Here is a 26,076-nt window from a genome sequence, read left to right as displayed (position 1 = left end):
AACAGACGAGTTAGTGCCATTGTGAGGGTACCGAGGGTGACAGTAGCAGCAGTTGAAAATCTTGTCCAATTTCTAGCCTGAAACTCGGTAGGACCGGACGAGATCCTTTGCAGTCAGAGACTCGAGGAGCATGTGGCCTGCTTTTGGGAAGAGCTGGACTGAGCCATGTGGTTAACCAGCAGCTCCCAATATATGTGTGTCCATGCCCCATTGGCTTTGCCTTGGTCGTTGACACTCTGCTTTTCTGTAAAGCCCATCAAGTTTTGATTGCCCAGTTAACATCTTCGGAAATACTCAGCACTTTTCAGCATGGGTTGACTTTTCACACATTTAAAGCACTTCATGCAAATACAACAATTATGAACTTTATTCCCCCTGAATTTAGAATAGAGGTTGAGATATTTGTAAAGTAAAGGCCTACACTAAATACATAAACAGGAAGCGGCAGAACAAACTTTAAGGTAAACCAGCACCATCTAGTGTTTACACTGTGTAAGCTGCAACACGATTGCGCTAAACAGAAGCACTTATTCTTAAATAGAATCAGGAATGCTTCCCTTTGTAGTCATCTAAAGGGGCTTTGTAAATGTAAGGGACCTGAATAAAAAAAAGAAACATATGGACACAGGGGAATCAGTCAGAAAATATTTACCCCAACTTGATAGCACTTTCTACACTGGTTAAAAAGAAAGATGCCAAAGTTAGAGTAGATATCAACGGATATTGTAGACGAGAGGGAGAGAGCAAAAATGGCTGCAGATGAGGATGCAAAATGGTGTCCAAATGTTGTTCCAAGTCATTGGCACTTACAGTTACAAGATGTAGGGAGAGGTATGAAGCAAAGGCCTACACTAAATGTAGTGTCAGACCAAGCTTCTGGGTAAAACAGCACCCTCTAGAGATTTTAAAGGAAAGGCCTACACTAATGAACATTATTTAAAACAAATTAACATGGACACTGGCGACTCAGTCAGAAAATATTTACCCCAACTTGATAGCACTTTCTACACAGGTTGAAAAGAAAGATACCAAAGTTAGAGTAGATATCAACGGATATTTTAGACGAGAGGGAGAGAGCAAAAATGGTTGCAGATGAGGATGCAAAATGGTGTCCAAATGTTGCTCCAAGTCATTGGCACTTAAAAGTTACAAGATGTAGGGAGAGGTATGAAGCAAAGGCCAACACTAAATGCAAAAACCGTGTCAGACCAAGCTTCTAGGTACAACAGCACCCTCTAGAGTTTTTAAAGGGAAGGCCTACACTAATGAACATTCATTAAAACAAATTAACATGAACACAGCGCAATCAGTCAGCAAATATTTACCCCAACTTGATAGCACTTTCTACTTTGGTTGAAAAGAAAGATGCACAAGTTAGAGTAGATATCAAAAGACATTCCGTCGATAGGGCAAGGAAACGAAAAATGGCTGCAGAAAAGGATGCAAAAAAAGTTTCCAAAGGTTTCTTTAAGATGTTTGCACTTAAACCTTCATGGGAGACGTATAACTGTTGACAATATTAGTTACATTGAAAAATGAAATTCCATAGAAAAGAGTCTTGACTGTAGTTCACTTCCTCATTAAAACTACCCCAAAGAGAAGCACTTATGAACGCAGGACCAATCAATGCTCCCATTTGAAGTAATCTTAATGTGTTGAACTCTGTGATTAAGTGACCATTGCATGGAGAACGCAGTCTGGAGTTCTAGAAGGCAGTTGTCTCTTGAAGCACTGGTCACTTGAAACTACCCCAACAAATAGCACTTACCAAATACAACAGACGAGTTAGTGCCATTGTGAGGGTACCGAGGGTGACAGTAGCAGCAGTTGAAAATCTTGTCCAATTTCTAGCCTGAAACTCGGTAGGACCGGACGAGATCCTTTGCAGTCAGAGACTCGAGGAGCATGTGGCCTGCTTTTGGGAAGAGCTGGACTGAGCCATGTGGTTAACCAGCAGCTCCCAATATATGTGTGTCCATGCCCCATTGGCTTTGCCTTGGTCGTTGACACTCTGCTTTTCTGTAAAGCCCATCAAGTTTTGATTGCCCAGTTAACATCTTCGGAAATACTCAGCACTTTTCAGCATGGGTTGACTTTTCACACATTTAAAGCACTTCATGCAAATACAACAATTATGAACTTTATTCCCCCTGAATTTAGAATAGAGGTTGAGATATTTGTAAAGTAAAGGCCTACACTAAATACATAAACAGGAAGCGGCAGAACAAACTTTAAGGTAAACCAGCACCATCTAGTGTTTACACTGTGTAAGCTGCAACACGATTGCGCGAAACAGAAGCACTTATTCTTAAATAGAATCAGGAATGCTTCCCTTTGTAGTCATCTAAAGGGGCTTTGTAAAGGTAAGGGACCCGAATAAAAAAAAGAAAAATATGGACACAGGGGAATCAGTCAGAAAATATTTACCCCAACTTGATAGCACTTTCTACACTGGTTGAAAAGAAAGATGCCAAAGTTAGAGTAGATATCAACGGATATTGTAGACGAGAGGGAGAGAGCCAAAATGGCTGCAGATGAGGATGCAAAATGGTGTCCAAATGTTGCTCCAAGTCATTGGCACTTAAAGTTACAAGATGTAGGGAGAGGTATGAAGCAAAGGCCTACACTAAATGCAGTGTCAGACCAAGCTTCTGGGTAAAACAGCACCCTCTAGAGATTTTAAAGGAAAGGCCTACACTAATGAACATTATTTAAAACAAATTAACATGGACACTGGCGACTCAGTCAGGAAATATTTACCCCAACTTGATAGCACTTTCTACACAGGTTGAAAAGAAAGATACCAAAGTTAGAGTAGATATCAACGGATATTTTAGATGAGAGGGAGAGAGCAAAAATGGTTGCAGGTGAGGATGCAAAATGGTGTCCAAATGTTGCTCCAAGTCATTGGCACTTTAAAGTTACAAGATGTAGGGAGAGGTATGAAGCAAAGGCCTACACTAAATGCAAAAACCGTGTCAGACCAAGCTTCTAGGTACAACAGCACCCTCTAGAGTTTTTAAAGGGAAGGCCTACACTAATGAACATTCATTAAAACAAATTAACATGAACACAGCGCAATCAGTCAGCAAATATTTACCCCAACTTGATAGCACTTTCTACTTTGGTTGAAAAGAATGATGCACAAGTTAGAGTAGATATCAAAAGACATTCCGTCGATAGAGCAAGGAAACGAGAAATGGCTGCAGAAAAGGATGCAAAAAAAGTTTCCAAAGGTTTCTTTAAGATGTTTGCACTTAAACCTTCATGGGAGACGTATAATTGTTGACAATATTAGTTACATTGAAAAATGAAATTCCATAGAAAAGAGTCTTGACTGTAGTTCACTTCCTCATTAAAACTACCCCAAAGAGAAGCACTTATGAACGCAGGACCAATCAATGCTCCCATTTGAAGTAATCTTAATGTGTTGAACTCTGTGATTAAGTGACCATTGCATGGAGAACGCAGTCTGGAGTTCTAGAAGGCAGTTGTCTCTTGAAGCACTGGTCACTTGAAACTACCCCAACAAATAGCACTTACCAAATACAACAGACGAGTTAGTGCCATTGTGAGGGTACCGAGGGTGACAGTAGCAGCAGTTGAAAATCTTGTCCAATTTCTAGCCTGAAACTCGGTAGGACCGGACGAGATCCTTTGCAGTCAGAGACTCGAGGAGCATGTGGCCTGCTTTTGGGAAGAGCTGGACTGAGCCATGTGGTTAACCAGCAGCTCCCAATATGTGTGTCCATGCCCCATTGGCTTTGCCTTGGTCGTTGACACTCTGCTTTTCTGTAAAGCCCATCAAGTTTTGATTGCCCAGTTAACATCTTCGGAAATACTCAGCACTTTTCAGCATGGGTTGACTTTTCACACATTTAAAGCACTTCATGCAAATACAACAATTATGAACTTTATTCCCCCTGAATTTAGAATAGAGGTTGAGATATTTGTTAAGTAAAGGCCTACACTAAATACACAAACAGGAAGCGGCAGAACAAACTTTAAGGTAAACCAGCACCATATAGTGTTTACACTGTGTAAGCTGCAACACGATTGCGCTAAACAGAAGCACTTATTCTTAAATAGAATCAGGAATGCTTCCCTTTGTAGTCATCTAAAGGGGCTTTGTAAATGTAAGGGACCTGAATAAAAAAAAAAGAAAAATATGGACACAGGGGAATCAGTCAGAAAATATTTACCCCAACTTGATAGCACTTTCTACACTGGTTGAAAAGAAAGATGCCAAAGTTAGAGTAGATATCAACGGATATTGTAGACGAGAGGGAGAGAGCAAAAATGGCTGCAGATGAGGATGCAAAATGGTGTCCAAATGTTGTTCCAAGTCATTGGCACTTACAGTTACAAGATGTAGGGAGAGGTATGAAGCAAAGGCCTACACTAAATGCAGTGTCAGACCAAGCTTCTGGGTAAAACAGCACCCTCTAGAGATTTTAAAGGAAAGGCCTACACTAATGAACATTATTTAAAACAAATTAACATGGACACTGGCGACTCAGTCAGAAAATATTTACCCCAACTTGATAGCACTTTCTACACAGGTTGAAAAGAAAGATACCAAAGTTAGAGTAGATATCAACGGATATTTTAGACGAGAGGGAGAGAGCAAAAATGGTTGCAGATGAGGATGCAAAATGGTGTCCAAATGTTGCTCCAAGTCATTGGCACTTAAAAGTTACAAGATGTAGGGAGAGGTATGAAGCAAAGGCCAACACTAAATGCAAAAACCGTGTCAGACCAAGCTTCTAGGTACAACAGCACCCTCTAGAGTTTTTAAAGGGAAGGCCTACACTAATGAACATTCATTAAAACAAATTAACATGAACACAGCGCAATCAGTCAGCAAATATTTACCCCAACTTGATAGCACTTTCTACTTTGGTTGAAAAGAAAGATGCACAAGTTAGAGTAGATATCAAATGACATTCCGTCGATAGGGCAAGGAAATGAAAAATGGCTGCAGAAAAGGATGCAAAAAAAGTTTCCAAAGGTTTCTTTAAGATGTTTGCACTTAAACCTTCATGGGAGACGTATAATTGTTGACAATATTAGTTACATTGAAAAATGAAATTCCATAGAAAAGAGTCTTGACTGTAGTTCACTTCCTCATTAAAACTACCCCAAAGAGAAGCACTTATGAACGCAGGACCAATCAATGCTCCCATTTGAAGTAATCTTAATGTGTTGAACTCTGTGATTAAGTGACCATTGCATGGAGAACGCAGTCTGGAGTTCTAGAAGGCAGTTGTCTCTTGAAGCACTGGTCACTTGAAACTACCCCAACAAATAGCACTTACCAAATACAACAGACGAGTTAGTGCCATTGTGAGGGTACCGAGGGTGACAGTAGCAGCAGTTGAAAATCTTGTCCAATTTCTAGCCTGAAACTCGGTAGGACCGGACGAGATCCTTTGCAGTCAGAGACTCGAGGAGCATGTGGCCTGCTTTTGGGAAGAGCTGGACTGAGCCATGTGGTTAACCAGCAGCTCCCAATATATGTGTGTCCATGCCCCATTGGCTTTGCTTTGGTCGTTGACACTCTGCTTTTCTGTAAAGCCCATCAAGTTTTGATTGCCCAGTTAACATCTTCGGAAATACTCAGCACTTTTCAGCATGGGTTGACTTTTCACACATTTAAAGCACTTCATGCAAATACAACAATTATGAACTTTATTCCCCCTGAATTTAGAATAGAGGTTGAGATATTTGTAAATTAAAGGCCTACACTAAATACATAAACAGGAAGCGGCAGAACAAACTTTAAGGTAAACCAGCACCATCTAGTGTTTACACTGTGTAAGCTGCAACACGATTGCGCTAAACAGAAGCACTTATTCTTAAATAGAATCAGGAATGCTTCCCTTTGTAGTCATCTAAAGGGGCTTTGTAAAGGTAAGGGACCCGAATAAAAAAAAGAAAAATATGGACACAGGGGAATCAGTCAGAAAATATTTACCCCAACTTGATAGCACTTTCTACACTGGTTGAAAAGAAAGATGCCAAAGTTAGAGTAGATATCAACGGATATTGTAGACGAGAGGGAGAGAGCAAAAATGGCTGCAGATGAGGATGCAAAATGGTGTCCAAATGTTGTTCCAAGTCATTGGCACTTACAGTTACAAGATGTAGGGAGAGGTATGAAGCAAAGGCCTACACTAAATGCAGTGTCAGACCAAGCTTCTGGGTAAAACAGCACCCTCTAGAGATTTTAAAGGAAAGGCCTACACTAATGAACATTATTTAAAACAAATTAACATGGACACTGGCGACTCAGTCAGAAAATATTTACCCCAACTTGATAGCACTTTCTACACAGGTTGAAAAGAAAGATACCAAAGTTAGAGTAGATATCAACGGATATTTTAGACGAGAGGGAGAGAGCAAAAATGGTTGCAGATGAGGATGCAAAATGGTGTCCAAATGTTGCTCCAAGTCATTGGCACTTAAAAGTTACAAGATGTAGGGAGAGGTATGAAGCAAAGGCCAACACTAAATGCAAAAACCGTGTCAGACCAAGCTTCTAGGTACAACAGCACCCTCTAGAGTTTTTAAAGGGAAGGCCTACACTAATGAACATTCATTAAAACAAATTAACATGAACACAGCGCAATCAGTCAGCAAATATTTACCCCAACTTGATAGCACTTTCTACTTTGGTTGAAAAGAAAGATGCACAAGTTAGAGTAGATATCAAATGACATTCCGTCGATAGGGCAAGGAAATGAAAAATGGCTTCAGAAAAGGATGCAAAAAAAGTTTCCAAAGGTTTCTTTAAGATGTTTGCACTTAAAGCTTCATGGGAGACGTATAATTGTTGACAATATTAGTTACATTGAAAAATGAAATTCCATAGAAAAGAGTCTTGACTGTAGTTCACTTCCTCATTAAAACTACCCCAAAGAGAAGCACTTATGAACGCAGGACCAATCAATGCTCCCATTTGAAGTAATCTTAATGTGTTGAACTCTGTGATTAAGTGACCATTGCATGGAGAACGCAGTCTGGAGTTCTAGAAGGCAGTTGTCTCTTGAAGCACTGGTCACTTGAAACTACCCCAACAAATAGCACTTACCAAATACAACAGACGAGTTAGTGCCATTGTGAGGGTACCGAGGGTGACAGTAGCAGCAGTTGAAAATCTTGTCCAATTTCTAGCCTGAAACTCGGTAGGACCGGACGAGATCCTTTGCAGTCAGAGACTCGAGGAGCATGTGGCCTGCTTTTGGGAAGAGCTGGACTGAGCCATGTGGTTAACCAGCAGCTCCCAATATATGTGTGTCCATGCCCCATTGGCTTTGCTTTGGTCGTTGACACTCTGCTTTTCTGTAAAGCCCATCAAGTTTTGATTGCCCAGTTAACATCTTCGGAAATACTCAGCACTTTTCAGCATGGGTTGACTTTTCACACATTTAAAGCACTTCATGCAAATACAACAATTATGAACTTTATTCCCCCTGAATTTAGAATAGAGGTTGAGATATTTGTAAATTAAAGGCCTACACTAAATACATAAACAGGAAGCGGCAGAACAAACTTTAAGGTAAACCAGCACCATCTAGTGTTTACACTGTGTAAGCTGCAACACGATTGCGCTAAACAGAAGCACTTATTCTTAAATAGAATCAGGAATGCTTCCCTTTGTAGTCATCTAAAGGGGCTTTGTAAAGGTAAGGGACCCGAATAAAAAAAAGAAACATATGGACACAGGGGAATCAGTCAGAAAATATTTACCCCAACTTGATAGCACTTTCTACACTGGTTGAAAAGAAAGATGCCAAAGTTAGAGTAGATATCAACGGATATTGTAGACGAGAGGGAGAGAGCAAAAATGGCTGCAGATGAGGATGCAAAATGGTGTCCAAATGTTGTTCCAAGTCATTGGCACTTACAGTTACAAGATGTAGGGAGAGGTATGAAGCAAAGGCCTACACTAAATGCAGTGTCAGACCAAGCTTCTGGGTAAAACAGCACCCTCTAGAGATTTTAAAGGAAAGGCCTACACTAATGAAAATTAATTAAAACAAATTAACATGGACACTGGCGACTCAGTCAGGAAATATTTACCCCAACTTGATAGCACTTTCTACACAGGTTGAAAAGAAAGATACCAAAGTTAGAGTAGATATCAACGGATATTTTAGACGAGAGGGAGAGAGCAAAAATGGTTGCAGATGAGGATGCAAAATGGTGTCCAAATGTTGCTCCAAGTCATTGGCACTTAAAAGTTACAAGATGTAGGGAGAGGTATGAAGCAAAGGCCTACACTAAATGCAAAAACCGTGTCAGACCAAGCTTCTAGGTACAACAGCACCCTCTAGAGTTTTTAAAGGGAAGGCCTACACTAATGAACATTCATTAAAACAAATTAACATGAACACAGCGCAATCAGTCAGCAAATATTTACCCCAACTTGATAGCACTTTCTACTTTGGTTGAAAAGAAAGATGCACAAGTTAGAGTAGATATCAAAAGACATTCCGTCGATAGGGCAAGGAAACGAAAAATGGCTGCAGAAAAGGATGCAAAAAAAGTTTCCAAAGGTTTCTTTAAGATGTTTGCACTTAAACCTTCATGGGAGACGTATAATTGTTGACAATATTAGTTACATTGAAAAATGAAATTCCATAGAAAAGAGTCTTGACTGTAGTTCACTTCCTCATTAAAACTACCCCAAAGAGAAGCACTTATGAACGCAGGACCAATCAATGCTCCCATTTGAAGTAATCTTAATGTGTTGAATTCTGTGATTAAGTGACCATTGCATGGAGAACGCAGTCTGGAGTTCTAGAAGGCAGTTGTCTCTTGAAGCCCTGGTCACTTGAAACTACCCCAACAAATAGCACTTACCAAATACAACAGACGAGTTAGTGCCATTGTGAGGGTACCGAGGGTGACAGTAGCAGCAGTTGAAAATCTTGTCCAATTTCTAGCCTGAAACTCGGTAGGACCGGACGAGATCCTTTGCAGTCAGAGACTCGGGGAGCATGTGGCCTGCTTTTGGGAAGAGCTGGACTGAGCCATGTGGTTAACCAGCAGCTCCCAATATATGTGTGTCCATGCCCCATTGGCTTTGCCTTGGTCGTTGACACTCTGCTTTTCTGTAAAGCCCATCAAGTTTTGATTGCCCAGTTAACATCTTCGGAAATACTCAGCACTTTTCAGCATGGGTTGACTTTTCACACATTTAAAGCACTTCATGCAAATACAACAATTATGAACTTTATTCCCCCTGAATTTAGAATAGAGGTTGAGATATTTGTAAAGTAAAGGCCTACACTAAATACATAAACAGGAAGCGGCAGAACAAACTTTAAGGTAAACCAGCACCATCTAGTGTTTACACTGTGTAAGCTGCAACACGATTGCGCTAAACAGAAGCACTTATTCTTAAATAGAATCAGGAATGCTTCCCTTTGTAGTCATCTAAAGGGGCTTTGTAAATGTAAGGGACCTGAATAAAAAAAAGAAAAATATGGACACAGGGGAATCAGTCAGAAAATATTTACCCCAACTTGATAGCACTTTCTACACTGGTTGAAAAGAAAGATGCCAAAGTTAGAGTAGATATCAACGGATATTGTAGACGAGAGGGAGAGAGCCAAAATGGCTGCAGATGAGGATGCAAAATGGTGTCCAAATGTTGCTCCAAGTCATTGGCACTTAAAGTTACAAGATGTAGGGAGAGGTATGAAGCAAAGGCCTACACTAAATGCAGTGTCAGACCAAGCTTCTGGGTAAAACAGCACCCTCTAGAGATTTTAAAGGAAAGGCCTACACTAATGAACATTATTTAAAACAAATTAACATGGACACTGGCGACTCAGTCAGGAAATATTTACCCCAACTTGATAGCACTTTCTACACAGGTTGAAAAGAAAGATACCAAAGTTAGAGTAGATATCAACGGATATTTTAGATGAGAGGGAGAGAGCAAAAATGGTTGCAGGTGAGGATGCAAAATGGTGTCCAAATGTTGCTCCAAGTCATTGGCACTTTAAAGTTACAAGATGTAGGGAGAGGTATGAAGCAAAGGCCTACACTAAATGCAAAAACCGTGTCAGACCAAGCTTCTAGGTACAACAGCACCCTCTAGAGTTTTTAAAGGGAAGGCCTACACTAATGAACATTCATTAAAACAAATTAACATGAACACAGCGCAATCAGTCAGCAAATATTTACCCCAACTTGATAGCACTTTCTACTTTGGTTGAAAAGAATGATGCACAAGTTAGAGTAGATATCAAAAGACATTCCGTCGATAGAGCAAGGAAACGAGAAATGGCTGCAGAAAAGGATGCAAAAAAAGTTTCCAAAGGTTTCTTTAAGATGTTTGCACTTAAACCTTCATGGGAGACGTATAATTGTTGACAATATTAGTTACATTGAAAAATGAAATTCCATAGAAAAGAGTCTTGACTGTAGTTCACTTCCTCATTAAAACTACCCCAAAGAGAAGCACTTATGAACGCAGGACCAATCAATGCTCCCATTTGAAGTAATCTTAATGTGTTGAACTCTGTGATTAAGTGACCATTGCATGGAGAACGCAGTCTGGAGTTCTAGAAGGCAGTTGTCTCTTGAAGCACTGGTCACTTGAAACTACCCCAACAAATAGCACTTACCAAATACAACAGACGAGTTAGTGCCATTGTGAGGGTACCGAGGGTGACAGTAGCAGCAGTTGAAAATCTTGTCCAATTTCTAGCCTGAAACTCGGTAGGACCGGACGAGATCCTTTGCAGTCAGAGACTCGAGGAGCATGTGGCCTGCTTTTGGGAAGAGCTGGACTGAGCCATGTGGTTAACCAGCAGCTCCCAATATGTGTGTCCATGCCCCATTGGCTTTGCCTTGGTCGTTGACACTCTGCTTTTCTGTAAAGCCCATCAAGTTTTGATTGCCCAGTTAACATCTTCGGAAATACTCAGCACTTTTCAGCATGGGTTGACTTTTCACACATTTAAAGCACTTCATGCAAATACAACAATTATGAACTTTATTCCCCCTGAATTTAGAATAGAGGTTGAGATATTTGTTAAGTAAAGGCCTACACTAAATACACAAACAGGAAGCGGCAGAACAAACTTTAAGGTAAACCAGCACCATATAGTGTTTACACTGTGTAAGCTGCAACACGATTGCGCTAAACAGAAGCACTTATTCTTAAATAGAATCAGGAATGCTTCCCTTTGTAGTCATCTAAAGGGGCTTTGTAAATGTAAGGGACCTGAATAAAAAAAAAAGAAAAATATGGACACAGGGGAATCAGTCAGAAAATATTTACCCCAACTTGATAGCACTTTCTACACTGGTTGAAAAGAAAGATGCCAAAGTTAGAGTAGATATCAACGGATATTGTAGACGAGAGGGAGAGAGCAAAAATGGCTGCAGATGAGGATGCAAAATGGTGTCCAAATGTTGTTCCAAGTCATTGGCACTTACAGTTACAAGATGTAGGGAGAGGTATGAAGCAAAGGCCTACACTAAATGCAGTGTCAGACCAAGCTTCTGGGTAAAACAGCACCCTCTAGAGATTTTAAAGGAAAGGCCTACACTAATGAACATTATTTAAAACAAATTAACATGGACACTGGCGACTCAGTCAGAAAATATTTACCCCAACTTGATAGCACTTTCTACACAGGTTGAAAAGAAAGATACCAAAGTTAGAGTAGATATCAACGGATATTTTAGACGAGAGGGAGAGAGCAAAAATGGTTGCAGATGAGGATGCAAAATGGTGTCCAAATGTTGCTCCAAGTCATTGGCACTTAAAAGTTACAAGATGTAGGGAGAGGTATGAAGCAAAGGCCAACACTAAATGCAAAAACCGTGTCAGACCAAGCTTCTAGGTACAACAGCACCCTCTAGAGTTTTTAAAGGGAAGGCCTACACTAATGAACATTCATTAAAACAAATTAACATGAACACAGCGCAATCAGTCAGCAAATATTTACCCCAACTTGATAGCACTTTCTACTTTGGTTGAAAAGAAAGATGCACAAGTTAGAGTAGATATCAAATGACATTCCGTCGATAGGGCAAGGAAATGAAAAATGGCTGCAGAAAAGGATGCAAAAAAAGTTTCCAAAGGTTTCTTTAAGATGTTTGCACTTAAACCTTCATGGGAGACGTATAATTGTTGACAATATTAGTTACATTGAAAAATGAAATTCCATAGAAAAGAGTCTTGACTGTAGTTCACTTCCTCATTAAAACTACCCCAAAGAGAAGCACTTATGAACGCAGGACCAATCAATGCTCCCATTTGAAGTAATCTTAATGTGTTGAACTCTGTGATTAAGTGACCATTGCATGGAGAACGCAGTCTGGAGTTCTAGAAGGCAGTTGTCTCTTGAAGCACTGGTCACTTGAAACTACCCCAACAAATAGCACTTACCAAATACAACAGACGAGTTAGTGCCATTGTGAGGGTACCGAGGGTGACAGTAGCAGCAGTTGAAAATCTTGTCCAATTTCTAGCCTGAAACTCGGTAGGACCGGACGAGATCCTTTGCAGTCAGAGACTCGAGGAGCATGTGGCCTGCTTTTGGGAAGAGCTGGACTGAGCCATGTGGTTAACCAGCAGCTCCCAATATATGTGTGTCCATGCCCCATTGGCTTTGCCTTGGTCGTTGACACTCTGCTTTTCTGTAAAGCCCATCAAGTTTTGATTGCCCAGTTAACATCTTCGGAAATACTCAGCACTTTTCAGCATGGGTTGACTTTTCACACATTTAAAGCACTTCATGCAAATACAACAATTATGAACTTTATTCCCCCTGAATTTAGAATAGAGGTTGAGATATTTGTTAAGTAAAGGCCTACACTAAATACACAAACAGGAAGCGGCGGAACAAACTTTAAGGTAAACCAGCACCATATAGTGTTTACACTGTGTACTGTAAGCTGCAACACGATTGCGCTAAACAGAAGCACTTATTCTTAAATAGAATCAGGAATGCTTCCCTTTGTAGTCATCTAAAGGGGCTTTGTAAATGTAAGGGACCTGAATAAAAAAAAAAGAAAAATATGGACACAGGGGAATCAGTCAGAAAATATTTACCCCAACTTGATAGCACTTTCTACACTGGTTGAAAAGAAAGATGCCAAAGTTAGAGTAGATATCAACGGATATTGTAGACGAGAGGGAGAGAGCCAAAATGGCTGCAGATGAGGATGCAAAATGGTGTCCAAATGTTGCTCCAAGTCATTGGCACTTAAAGTTACAAGATGTAGGGAGAGGTATGAAGCAAAGGCCTACACTAAATGCAGTGTCAGACCAAGCTTCTGGGTAAAACAGCACCCTCTAGAGATTTTAAAGGAAAGGCCTACACTAATGAACATTATTTAAAACAAATTAACATGGACACTGGCGACTCAGTCAGGAAATATTTACCCCAACTTGATAGCACTTTCTACACAGGTTGAAAAGAAAGATACCAAAGTTAGAGTAGATATCAACAGATATTTTAGACGAGAGGGAGAGAGCAAAAATGGTTGCAGATGAGGATGCAAAATGGTGTCCAAATGTTGCTCCAAGTCATTGGCACTTAAAAGTTACAAGATGTAGGGAGAGGTATGAAGCAAAGGCCAACACTAAATGCAAAAACCATGTCAGACCAAGCTTCTAGGTACAACAGCACCCTCTAGAGTTTTTAAAGGGAAGGCCTACACTAATGAGCATTCATTAAAACAAATTAACATGAACACAGCGCAATCAGTCAGCAAATATTTACCAAAACTTGATAGCACTTTCTACTTTGGTTGAAAAGAAAGATGCACAAGTTAGAGTAGATATCAAATGACATTCCGTCGATAGGGCAAGGAAACGAGAAATGGCTGCAGAAAAGGATGCAAAAAAAGTTTCCAAAGGTTTCTTTAAGATGTTTGCACTTAAACCTTCATGGGAGACGTATAATTGTTGACAATATTAGTTACATTGAAAAATGAAATTCCATAGAAAAGAGTCTTGACTGTAGTTCACTTCCTCATTAAAACTACCCCAAAGAGAAGCACTTATGAACGCAGGACCAATCAATGCTCCCATTTGAAGTAATCTTAATGTGTTGAACTCTGTGATTAAGTGACCATTGCATGGAGAACGCAGTCTGGAGTTCTAGAAGGCAGTTGTCTCTTGAAGCACTGGTCACTTGAAACTACCCCAACAAATAGCACTTACCAAATACAACAGACGAGTTAGTGCCATTGTGAGGGTACCGAGGGTGACAGTAGCAGCAGTTGAAAATCTTGTCCAATTTCTAGCCTGAAACTCGGTAGGACCGGACGAGACCCTTTGCAGTCAGAGACTCGAGGAGCATGTGGCCTGCTTTTGGGAAGAGCTGGACTGAGCCATGTGGTTAACCAGCAGCTCCCAATATATGTGTGTCCATGCCCCATTGGCTTTGCCTTGGTCGTTGACACTCTGCTTTTCTGTAAAGCCCATCAAGTTTTGATTGCCCAGTTAACATCTTCGGAAATACTCAGCACTTTTCAGCATGGGTTGACTTTTCACACATTTAAAGCACTTCATGCAAATACAACAATTATGAACTTTATTCCCCCTGAATTTAGAATAGAGGTTGAGATATTTGTAAATTAAAGGCCTACACTAAATACATAAACAGGAAGCGGCAGAACAAACTTTAAGGTAAACCAGCACCATCTAGTGTTTACACTGTGTAAGCTGCAACACGATTGCGCTAAACAGAAGCACTTATTCTTAAATAGAATCAGGAATGCTTCCCTTTGTAGTCATCTAAAGGGGCTTTGTAAAGGTAAGGGACCCGAATAAAAAAAAGAAAAATATGGACACAGGGGAATCAGTCAGAAAATATTTACCCCAACTTGATAGCACTTTCTACACTGGTTGAAAAGAAAGATGCCAAAGTTAGAGTAGATATCAACGGATATTGTAGACGAGAGGGAGAGAGCCAAAATGGCTGCAGATGAGGATGCAAAATGGTGTCCAAACGTTGCTCCAAGTCATTGGCACTTAAAGTTACAAGATGTAGGGAGAGGTATGAAGCAAAGGCCTACACTAAATGCAGTGTCAGACCAAGCTTCTGGGTAAAACAGCACCCTCTAGAGATTTTAAAGGAAAGGCCTACACTAATGAAAATTAATTAAAACAAATTAACATGGACACTGGCGACTCAGTCAGGAAATATTTACCCCAACTTGATAGCACTTTCTACCAAGGTTGAAAAGAAAGATACCAAAGTTAGAGTAGATATCAACGGATATTTTAGACGAGAGGGAGAGAGCAAAAATGGTTGCAGATGAGGATGCAAAATGGTGTCCAAATGTTGCTCCAAGTCATTGGCACTTTACAGTTACAAGATGTAGGGAGAGGTATGAAGCAAAGGCCTACACTAAATGCAAAAACCGTGTCAGACCAAGCTTGTAGGTACAACAGCACCCTCTAGAGTTTTTAAAGGGAAGGCCTACACTAATGAACATTCATTAAAACAAATTAACATGAACACAGCGCAATCAGTCAGCAAATATTTACCCCAACTTGATAGCACTTTCTACTTTGGTTGAAAAGAAAGATGCACAAGTTAGAGTAGATATCAAAAGACATTCCGTCGATAGAGCAAGGAAACGAAAAATGGCTGCAGAAAAGGATGCAAAAAAAGTTTCCAAAGGTTTCTTTAAGATGTTTGCACTTAAACCTTCATGGGAGACGTATAATTGTTGACAATATTAGTTACATTGAAAAATGAAATTCCATAGAAAAGAGTCTTGACTGTAGTTCACTTCCTCATTAAAACTACCCCAAAGAGAAGCACTTATGAACGCAGGACCAATCAATGCTCCCATTTGAAGTAATCTTAATGTGTTGAAATCTGTGATTAAGTGACCATTGCATGGAGAACGCAGTCTGGAGTTCTAGAAGGCAGTTGTCTCTTGAAGCACTGGTCACTTGAAACTACCCCAACAAATAGCACTTACCAAATACAACAGACGAGTTAGTGCCATTGTGAGGGTACCGAGGGTGACAGTAGCAGCAGTTGAAAATCTTGTCCAATTTCTAGCCTGAAACTCGGTAGGACCGGACGAGATCCTTTGCAGTCAGAGACTCGAGGAGCATGTGGCCTGCTTTTGGGAAGAGCTGGACTGAGCCATGTGGTTAACCAGCAGCTCCCAATATATGTGTGTCCATGCCCCATTGGCTTTGCCTTGGTCGTTGACACTCTGCTTTTATGTAAAGCCCATCAAGTTTTGATTGCCCAGTTAACATCTTCGGAAATACTCAGCACTTTTCAGCATGGGTTGACTTTTCACACATTTAAAGCACTTCATGCAAATACAACAATTATGAACTTTATTCCCCCTGAATTTAGAATAGAGGTTGAGATATTTGTAAAGTAAAGGCCTACACTAAATACATAAACAGGAAGCGGCAGAACAAACTTTAAGGTAAACCAGCACCATCTAGTGTTTACACTGTGTAAGCTGCAACACGATTGCGCTAAACAGAAGCACTTATTCTTAAATAGAATCAGGAATGCTTCCCTTTGTAGTCATCTAAAGGGGCTTTGTAAAGGTAAGGGACCTGAATAAAAAAAAAGAAAAATATGGACACAGGGGAATCAGTCAGAAAATATTTACCCCAACTTGATAGCACTTTCTACACTGGTTGAAAAGAAAGATGCCAAAGTTAGAGTAGATATCAACGGATATTGTAGACGAGAGTGAGAGAGCAAAAATGGCTGCAGATGAGGATGCAAAATGGTGTCCAAATGTTGCTCCAAGTCATTGGCACTTACAGTTACAAGATGTAGGAAGAGGTATGAAGCAAAGGCCTACACTAAATGCAGTGTCAGACCAAGCTTCTGGGTAAAACAGCACCCTCTAGAGATTTTAAAGGAAAGGCCTACACTAATGAACATTAATTAAAACAAATTAACATGGACACTGGCGACTCAGTCAGGAAATATTTACCCCAACTTGATAGCACTTTCTACACAGGTTGAAAAGAAAGATACCAAAGTTAGAGTAGATATCAACGGATATTTTAGACGAGAGGGAGAGAGCAAAAATGGTTGCAGATGAGGATGCAAAATGGTGTCCAAATGTTGCTCCAAGTCATTGGCACTTAAAAGTTACAAGATGTAGGGAGAGGTATGAAGCAAAGGCCAACACTAAATGCAAAAACCGTGTCAGACCAAGCTTCTAGGTACAACAGCACTCTCTAGAGTTTTTAAAGGGAAGGCCTACACTAATGAACATTCATTAAAACAAATTAACATGAACACAGCGCAATCAGTCAGCAAATATTTACCCCAACTTGATAGCACTTTCTACTTTGGTTGAAAAGAAAGATGCACAAGTTAGAGTAGATATCAAATGACATTCCGTCGATAGGGCAAGGAAACGAAAAATGGCTGCAGAAAAGGATGCAAAAAAAGTTTCCAAAGGTTTCTTTAAGATGTTTGCACTTAAACCTTCATGGGACACGTATAACTGTTGACAATATTAGTTACATTGAAAAATGAAATTCCATAGAAAAGAGTCTTGACTGTAGTTCACTTCCTCATTAAAACTACCCCAAAGAGAAGCACTTATGAACGCAGGACCAATCAATGCTCCCATTTGAAGTAATCTTAATGTGTTGAACTCTGTGATTAAGTGACCATTGCATGGAGAACGCAGTCTGGAGTTCTAGAAGGCAGTTGTCTCTTGAAGCACTGGTCACTTGAAACTACCCCAACAAATAGCACTTACCAAATACAACAGACGAGTTAGTGCCATTGTGAGGGTACCGAGGGTGACAGTAGCAGCAGTTGAAAATCTTGTCCAATTTCTAGCCTGAAACTCGGTAGGACCGGACGAGATCCTTTGCAGTCAGAGACTCGAGGAGCATGTGGCCTGCTTTTGGGAAGAGCTGGACTGAGCCATGTGGTTAACCAGCAGCTCCCAATATATGTGTGTCCATGCCCCATTGGCTTTGCCTTGGTCGTTGACACTCTGCTTTTCTGTAAAGCCCATCAAGTTTTGATTGCCCAGTTAACATCTTCGGAAATACTCAGCACTTTTCAGCATGGGTTGACTTTTCACACATTTAAAGCACTTCATGCAAATACAACAATTATGAACTTTATTCCCCCTGAATTTAGAATAGAGGTTGAGATATTTGTAAAGTAAAGGCCTACACTAAATACATAAACAGGAAGCGGCAGAACAAACTTTAAGGTAAACCAGCACCATCTAGTGTTTACACTGTGTAAGCTGCAACACGATTGTGCTAAACAGAAGCACTTCTTCTTAAATAGAATCAGGAATGCTTCCCTTTGTAGTCATCTAAAGGGGCTTTGTAAATGTAAGGGACCTGAATAAAAAAAAGAAACATATGGACACAGGGGAATCAGTCAGAAAATATTTACCCCAACTTGATAGCACTTTCTACACTGGTTGAAAAGAAAGATGCCAAAGTTAGAGTAGATATCAACGGATATTGTAGACGAGAGGGAGAGAGCCAAAATGGCTGCAGATGAGGATGCAAAATGGTGTCCAAATGTTGCTCCAAGTCATTGGCACTTAAAGTTACAAGATGTAGGGAGAGGTATGAAGCAAAGGCCTACACTAAATGCAGTGTCAGACCAAGCTTCTGGGTAAAACAGCACCCTCTAGAGATTTTAAAGGAAAGGCCTACACTAATGAAAATTAATTAAAACAAATTAACATGGACACTGGCGACTCAGTCAGGAAATATTTACCCCAACTTGATAGCACTTTCTACACAGGTTGAAAAGAAAGATACCAAAGTTAGAGTAGATATCAACGGATATTTTAGACGAGAGGGAGAGAGCAAAAATGGTTGCAGATGAGGATGCAAAATGGTGTCCAAATGTTGCTCCAAGTCATTGGCACTTAAAAGTTACAAGATGTAGGGAGAGGTATGAAGCAAAGGCCTACACTAAATGCAAAAACCGTGTCAGACCAAGCTTCTAGGTACAACAGCACCCTCTAGAGTTTTTAAAGGGAAGGCCTACACTAATGAACATTCATTAAAACAAATTAACATGAACACAGCGCAATCAGTCAGCAAATATTTACCCCAACTTGATAGCACTTTCTACTTTGGTTGAAAAGAAAGATGCACAAGTTAGAGTAGATATCAAATGACATTCCGTCGATAGGGCAAGGAAACGAAAAATGGCTGCAGAAAAGGATGCAAAAAAAGTTTCCAAAGGTTTCTTTAAGATGTTTGCACTTAAACCTTCATGGGACACGTATAACTGTTGACAATATTAGTTACATTGAAAAATGAAATTCCATAGAAAAGAGTCTTGACTGTAGTTCACTTCCTCATTAAAACTACCCCAAAGAGAAGCACTTATGAACGCAGGACCAATCAATGCTCCCATTTGAAGTAATCTTAATGTGTTGAACTCTGTGATTAAGTGACCATTGCATGGAGAACGCAGTCTGGAGTTCTAGAAGGCAGTTGTCTCTTGAAGCACTGGTCACTTGAAACTACCCCAACAAATAGCACTTACCAAATACAACAGACGAGTTAGTGCCATTGTGAGGGTACCGAGGGTGACAGTAGCAGCAGTTGAAAATCTTGTCCAATTTCTAGCCTGAAACTCGGTAGGACCGGACGAGATCCTTTGCAGTCAGAGACTCGAGGAGCATGTGGCCTGCTTTTGGGAAGAGCTGGACTGAGCCATGTGGTTAACCAGCAGCTCCCAATATATGTGTGTCCATGCCCCATTGGCTTTGCCTTGGTCGTTGACACTCTGCTTTTCTGTAAAGCCCATCAAGTTTTGATTGCCCAGTTAACATCTTCGGAAATACTCAGCACTTTTCAGCATGGGTTGACTTTTCACACATTTAAAGCACTTCATGCAAATACAACAATTATGAACTTTATTCCCCCTGAATTTAGAATAGAGGTTGAGATATTTGTAAAGTAAAGGCCTACACTAAATACATAAACAGGAAGCGGCAGAACAAACTTTAAGGTAAACCAGCACCATCTAGTGTTTACACTGTGTAAGCTGCAACACGATTGCGCTAAACAGAAGCACTTCTTCTTAAATAGAATCAGGAATGCTTCCCTTTGTAGTCATCTAAAGGGGCTTTGTAAATGTAAGGGACCTGAATAAAAAAAAGAAACATATGGACACAGGGGAATCAGTCAGAAAATATTTACCCCAACTTGATAGCACTTTCTACACTGGTTGAAAAGAAAGATGCCAAAGTTAGAGTAGATATCAACGGATATTGTAGACGAGAGGGAGAGAGCCAAAATGGCTGCAGATGAGGATGCAAAATGGTGTCCAAATGTTGCTCCAAGTCATTGGCACTTAAAGTTACAAGATGTAGGGAGAGGTATGAAGCAAAGGCCTACACTAAATGCAGTGTCAGACCAAGCTTCTGGGTAAAACAGCACCCTCTAGAGATTTTAAAGGAAAGGCCTACACTAATGAAAATTAATTAAAACAAATTAACATGGACACTGGCGACTCAGTCAGGAAATATTTACCCCAACTTGATAGCACTTTCTACACAGGTTGAAAAGAAAGATACCAAAGTTAGAGTAGATATCAACGGATATTTTAGACGAGAGGGAGAGAGCAAAAATGGTTGCAGATGAGGATGCAAAATGGTGTCCAAATGTTGCTCCAAGTCATTGGCACTTAAAAGTTACAAGATGTAGGGAGAGGTATGAAGCAAAGGCCTACACTAAATGCAAAAACCGTGTCAGACCAAGCTTCTAGGTACAACAGCACCCTCTAGAGTTTTTAAAGGGAAGGCCTACACTAATGAACATTCATTAAAACAAATTAACATGAACACAGCGCAATCAGTCAGCAAATATTTACCCCAACTTGATAGCACTTTCTACTTTGGTTGAAAAGAAAGATGCACAAGTTAGAGTAGATATCAAAAGACATTCCGTCGATAGGGCAAGGAAACGAAAAATGGCTGCAGAAAAGGATGCAAAAAAAGTTTCCAAAGGTTTCTTTAAGATGTTTGCACTTAAACCTTCATGGGAGACGTATAATTGTTGACAATATTAGTTACATTGAAAAATGAAATTCCATAGAAAAGAGTCTTGACTGTAGTTCACTTCCTCATTAAAACTACCCCAAAGAGAAGCACTTATGAACGCAGGACCAATCAATGCTCCCATTTGAAGTAATCTTAATGTGTTGAACTCTGTGATTAAGTGACCATTGCATGGAGAACGCAGTCTGGAGTTCTAGAAGGCAGTTGTCTCTTGAAGCACTGGTCACTTGAAACTACCCCAACAAATAGCACTTACCAAATACAACAGACGAGTTAGTGCCATTGTGAGGGTACCGAGGGTGACAGTAGCAGCAGTTGAAAATCTTGTCCAATTTCTAGCCTGAAACTCGGTAGGACCGGACGAGATCCTTTGCAGTCAGAGACTCGAGGAGCATGTGGCCTGCTTTTGGGAAGAGCTGGACTGAGCCATGTGGTTAACCAGCAGCTCCCAATATATGTGTGTCCATGCCCCATTGGCTTTGCCTTGGTCGTTGACACTCTGCTTTTCTGTAAAGCCCATCAAGTTTTGATTGCCCAGTTAACATCTTCGGAAATACTCAGCACTTTTCAGCATGGGTTGACTTTTCACACATTTAAAGCACTTCATGCAAATACAACAATTATGAACTTTATTCCCCCTGAATTTAGAATAGAGGTTGAGATATTTGTAAAGTAAAGGCCTACACTAAATACATAAACAGGAAGCGGCAGAACAAACTTTAAGGTAAGCCAGCACCATCTAGTGTTTACACTGTGTAAGCTGCAACACGATTGCGCTAAACAGAAGCACTTATTCTTAAATAGAATCAGGAATGCTTCCCTTTGTAGTCATCTAAAGGGGCTTTGTAAATGTAAGGGACCTGAATAAAAAAAAGAAAAATATGGACACAGGGGAATCAGTCAGAAAATATTTACCCCAACTTGATAGCACTTTCTACACTGGTTGAAAAGAAAGATGCCAAAGTTAGAGTAGATATCAACGGATATTGTAGACGAGAGTGAGAGAGCAAAAATGGCTGCAGATGAGGATGCAAAATGGTGTCCAAATGTTGCTCCAAGTCATTGGCACTTACAGTTACAAGATGTAGGAAGAGGTATGAAGCAAAGGCCTACACTAAATGCAGTGTCAGACCAAGCTTCTGGGTAAAACAGCACCCTCTAGAGATTTTAAAGGAAAGGCCTACACTAATGAACATTAATTAAAACAAATTAACATGGACACTGGCGACTCAGTCAGGAAATATTTACCCCAACTTGATAGCACTTTCTACACAGGTTGAAAAGAAAGATACCAAAGTTAGAGTAGATATCAACAGATATTTTAGACGAGAGGGAGAGAGCAAAAATGGTTGCAGATGAGGATGCAAAATGGTGTCCAAATGTTGCTCCAAGTCATTGGCACTTAAAAGTTACAAGATGTAGGGAGAGGTATGAAGCAAAGGCCAACACTAAATGCAAAAACCGTGTCAGACCAAGCTTCTAGGTACAACAGCACTCTCTAGAGTTTTTAAAGGGAAGGCCTACACTAATGAACATTCATTAAAACAAATTAACATGAACACAGCGCAATCAGTCAGCAAATATTTACCCCAAATTGATAGCACTTTCTACTTAGGTTGAAAAGAAAGATGCACAAGTTAGAGTAGATATCAAATGACATTCCGTCGATAGGGCAAGGAAACGAAAAATGGCTGCAGAAAAGGATGCAAAAAAAGTTTCCAAAGGTTTCTTTAAGATGTTTGCACTTAAACCTTCATGGGAGACGTATAACTGTTGACAATATTAGTTACATTGAAAAATGAAATTCCATAGAAAAGAGTCTTGACTGTAGTTCACTTCCTCATTAAAACTACCCCAAAGAGAAGCACTTATGAACGCAGGACCAATCAATGCTCCCATTTGAAGTAATCTTAATGTGTTGAACTCTGTGATTAAGTGACCATTGCATGGAGAACGCAGTCTGGAGTTCTAGAAGGCAGTTGTCTCTTGAAGCCCTGGTCACTTGAAACTACCCCAACAAATAGCACTTACCAAATACAACAGACGAGTTAGTGCCATTGTGAGGGTACCGAGGGTGACAGTAGCAGCAGTTGAAAATCTTGTCCAATTTCTAGCCTGAAACTCGGTAGGACCGGACGAGATCCTTTGCAGTCAGAGACTCGAGGAGCATGTGGCCTGCTTTTGGGAAGAGCTGGACTGAGCCATGTGGTTAACCAGCAGCTCCCAATATATGTGTGTCCATGCCCCATTGGCTTTGCCTTGGTCGTTGACACTCTGCTTTTCTGTAAAGCCCATCAAGTTTTGATTGCCCAGTTAACATCTTCGGAAATACTCAGCACTTTTCAGCATGGGTTGACTTTTCACACATTAAAAGCACTTCATGCAAATACAACAATTATGAACTTTATTCCCCCTGAATTTAGAATAGAGGTTGAGATATTTGTAAAGTAAAGGCCTACACTAAATACATAAACAGGAAGCGGCAGAACAAACTTTAAGGTAAACCAGCACCATCTAGTGTTTACACTGTGTAAGCTGCAACACGATTGCGCTAAACAGAAGCACTTATTCTTAAATAGAATCAGGAATGCTTCCCTTTGTAGTCATCTAAAGGGGCTTTGTAAATGTAAGGGACCTGAATAAAAAAAAGAAACATATGGACACAGGGGAATCAGTCAGAAAATATTTACCCCAACTTGATAGCACTTTCTACACTGGTTGAAAAGAAAGATGCCAAAGTTAGAGTAGATATCAACGGATATTGTAGACGAGAGGGAGAGAGCCAAAATGGCTGCAGATGAGGATGCAAAATGGTGTCCAAATGTTGCTCCAAGTCATTGGCACTTAAAGTTACAAGATGTAGGGAGAGGTATGAAGCAAAGGCCTACACTAAATGCAGTGTCAGACCAAGCTTCTGGGTAAAACAGCACCCTCTAGAGATTTTAAAGGAAAGGCCTACACTAATGAACATTATTTAAAACAAATTAACATGGACACTGGCGACTCAGTCAGGAAATATTTACCCCAACTTGATAGCACTTTCTACACAGGTTGAAAAGAAAGATACCAAAGTTAGAGTAGATATCAACGGATATTTTAGACGAGAGGGAGAGAGCAAAAATGGTTGCAGATGAGGATGCAAAATGGTGTCCAAATGTTGCTCCAAGTCATTGGCACTTAAAAGTTACAAGATGTAGGGAGAGGTATGAAGCAAAGGCCTACACTAAATGCAAAAACCGTGTCAGACCAAGCTTCTAGGTACAACAGCACCCTCTAGAGTTTTTAAAGGGAAGGCCTACACTAATGAACATTCATTAAAACAAATTAACATGAACACAGCGCAATCAGTCAGCAAATATTTACCCCAACTTGATAGCACTTTCTACTTTGGTTGAAAAGAAAGATGCACAAGTTAGAGTAGATATCAAAAGACATTCCGTCGATAGGGCAAGGAAACGAAAAATGGCTGCAGAAAAGGATGCAAAAAAAGTTTCCAAAGGTTTCTTTAAGATGTTTGCACTTAAACCTTCATGGGAGACGTATAATTGTTGACAATATTAGTTACATTGAAAAATGAAATTCCATAGAAAAGAGTCTTGACTGTAGTTCACTTCCTCATTAAAACTACCCCAAAGAGAAGCACTTATGAACGCAGGACCAATCAATGCTCCCATTTGAAGTAATCTTAATGTGTTGAATTCTGTGATTAAGTGACCATTGCATGGAGAACGCAGTCTGGAGTTCTAGAAGGCAGTTGTCTCTTGAAGCCCTGGTCACTTGAAACTACCCCAACAAATAGCACTTACCAAATACAACAGACGAGTTAGTGCCATTGTGAGGGTACCGAGGGTGACAGTAGCAGCAGTTGAAAATCTTGTCCAATTTCTAGCCTGAAACTCGGTAGGACCGGACGAGATCCTTTGCAGTCAGAGACTCGGGGAGCATGTGGCCTGCTTTTGGGAAGAGCTGGACTGAGCCATGTGGTTAACCAGCAGCTCCCAATATATGTGTGTCCATGCCCCATTGGCTTTGCCTTGGTCGTTGACACTCTGCTTTTCTGTAAAGCCCATCAAGTTTTGATTGCCCAGTTAACATCTTCGGAAATACTCAGCACTTTTCAGCATGGGTTGACTTTTCACACATTTAAAGCACTTCATGCAAATACAACAATTATGAACTTTATTCCCCCTGAATTTAGAATAGAGGTTGAGATATTTGTAAAGTAAAGGCCTACACTAAATACATAAACAGGAAGCGGCAGAACAAACTTTAAGGTAAACCAGCACCATCTAGTGTTTACACTGTGTAAGCTGCAACACGATTGCGCTAAACAGAAGCACTTATTCTTAAATAGAATCAGGAATGCTTCCCTTTGTAGTCATCTAAAGGGGCTTTGTAAATGTAAGGGACCTGAATAAAAAAAAGAAAAATATGGACACAGGGGAATCAGTCAGAAAATATTTACCCCAACTTGATAGCACTTTCTACACTGGTTGAAAAGAAAGATGCCAAAGTTAGAGTAGATATCAACGGATATTGTAGACGAGAGGGAGAGAGCCAAAATGGCTGCAGATGAGGATGCAAAATGGTGTCCAAATGTTGCTCCAAGTCATTGGCACTTAAAAGTTACAAGATGTAGGGAGAGGTATGAAGCAAAGGCCAACACTAAATGCAAAAACCGTGTCAGACCAAGCTTCTAGGTACAACAGCACCCTCTAGAGTTTTTAAAGGGAAGGCCTACACTAATGAACATTCATTAAAACAAATTAACATGAACACAGCGCAATCAGTCAGCAAATATTTACCAAAACTTGATAGCACTTTCTACTTTGGTTGAAAAGAAAGATGCACAAGTTAGAGTAGATATCAAATGACATTCCGTCGATAGGGCAAGGAAACGAGAAATGGCTGCAGAAAAGGATGCAAAAAAAGTTTCCAAAGGTTTCTTTAAGATGTTTGCACTTAAACCTTCATGGGAGATGTATAATTGTTGACAATATTAGTTACATTGAAAAATGAAATTCCATAGAA

This window comes from Pimephales promelas, chromosome 14, assembly GCF_988280905.1.
Source record: "Pimephales promelas chromosome 14, fPimPro1.hap1.1, whole genome shotgun sequence".
NCBI classification, from domain to species: domain Eukaryota; kingdom Metazoa; phylum Chordata; class Actinopteri; order Cypriniformes; family Leuciscidae; genus Pimephales; species Pimephales promelas.
This window is presented reverse-complemented; position numbering follows the sequence as displayed.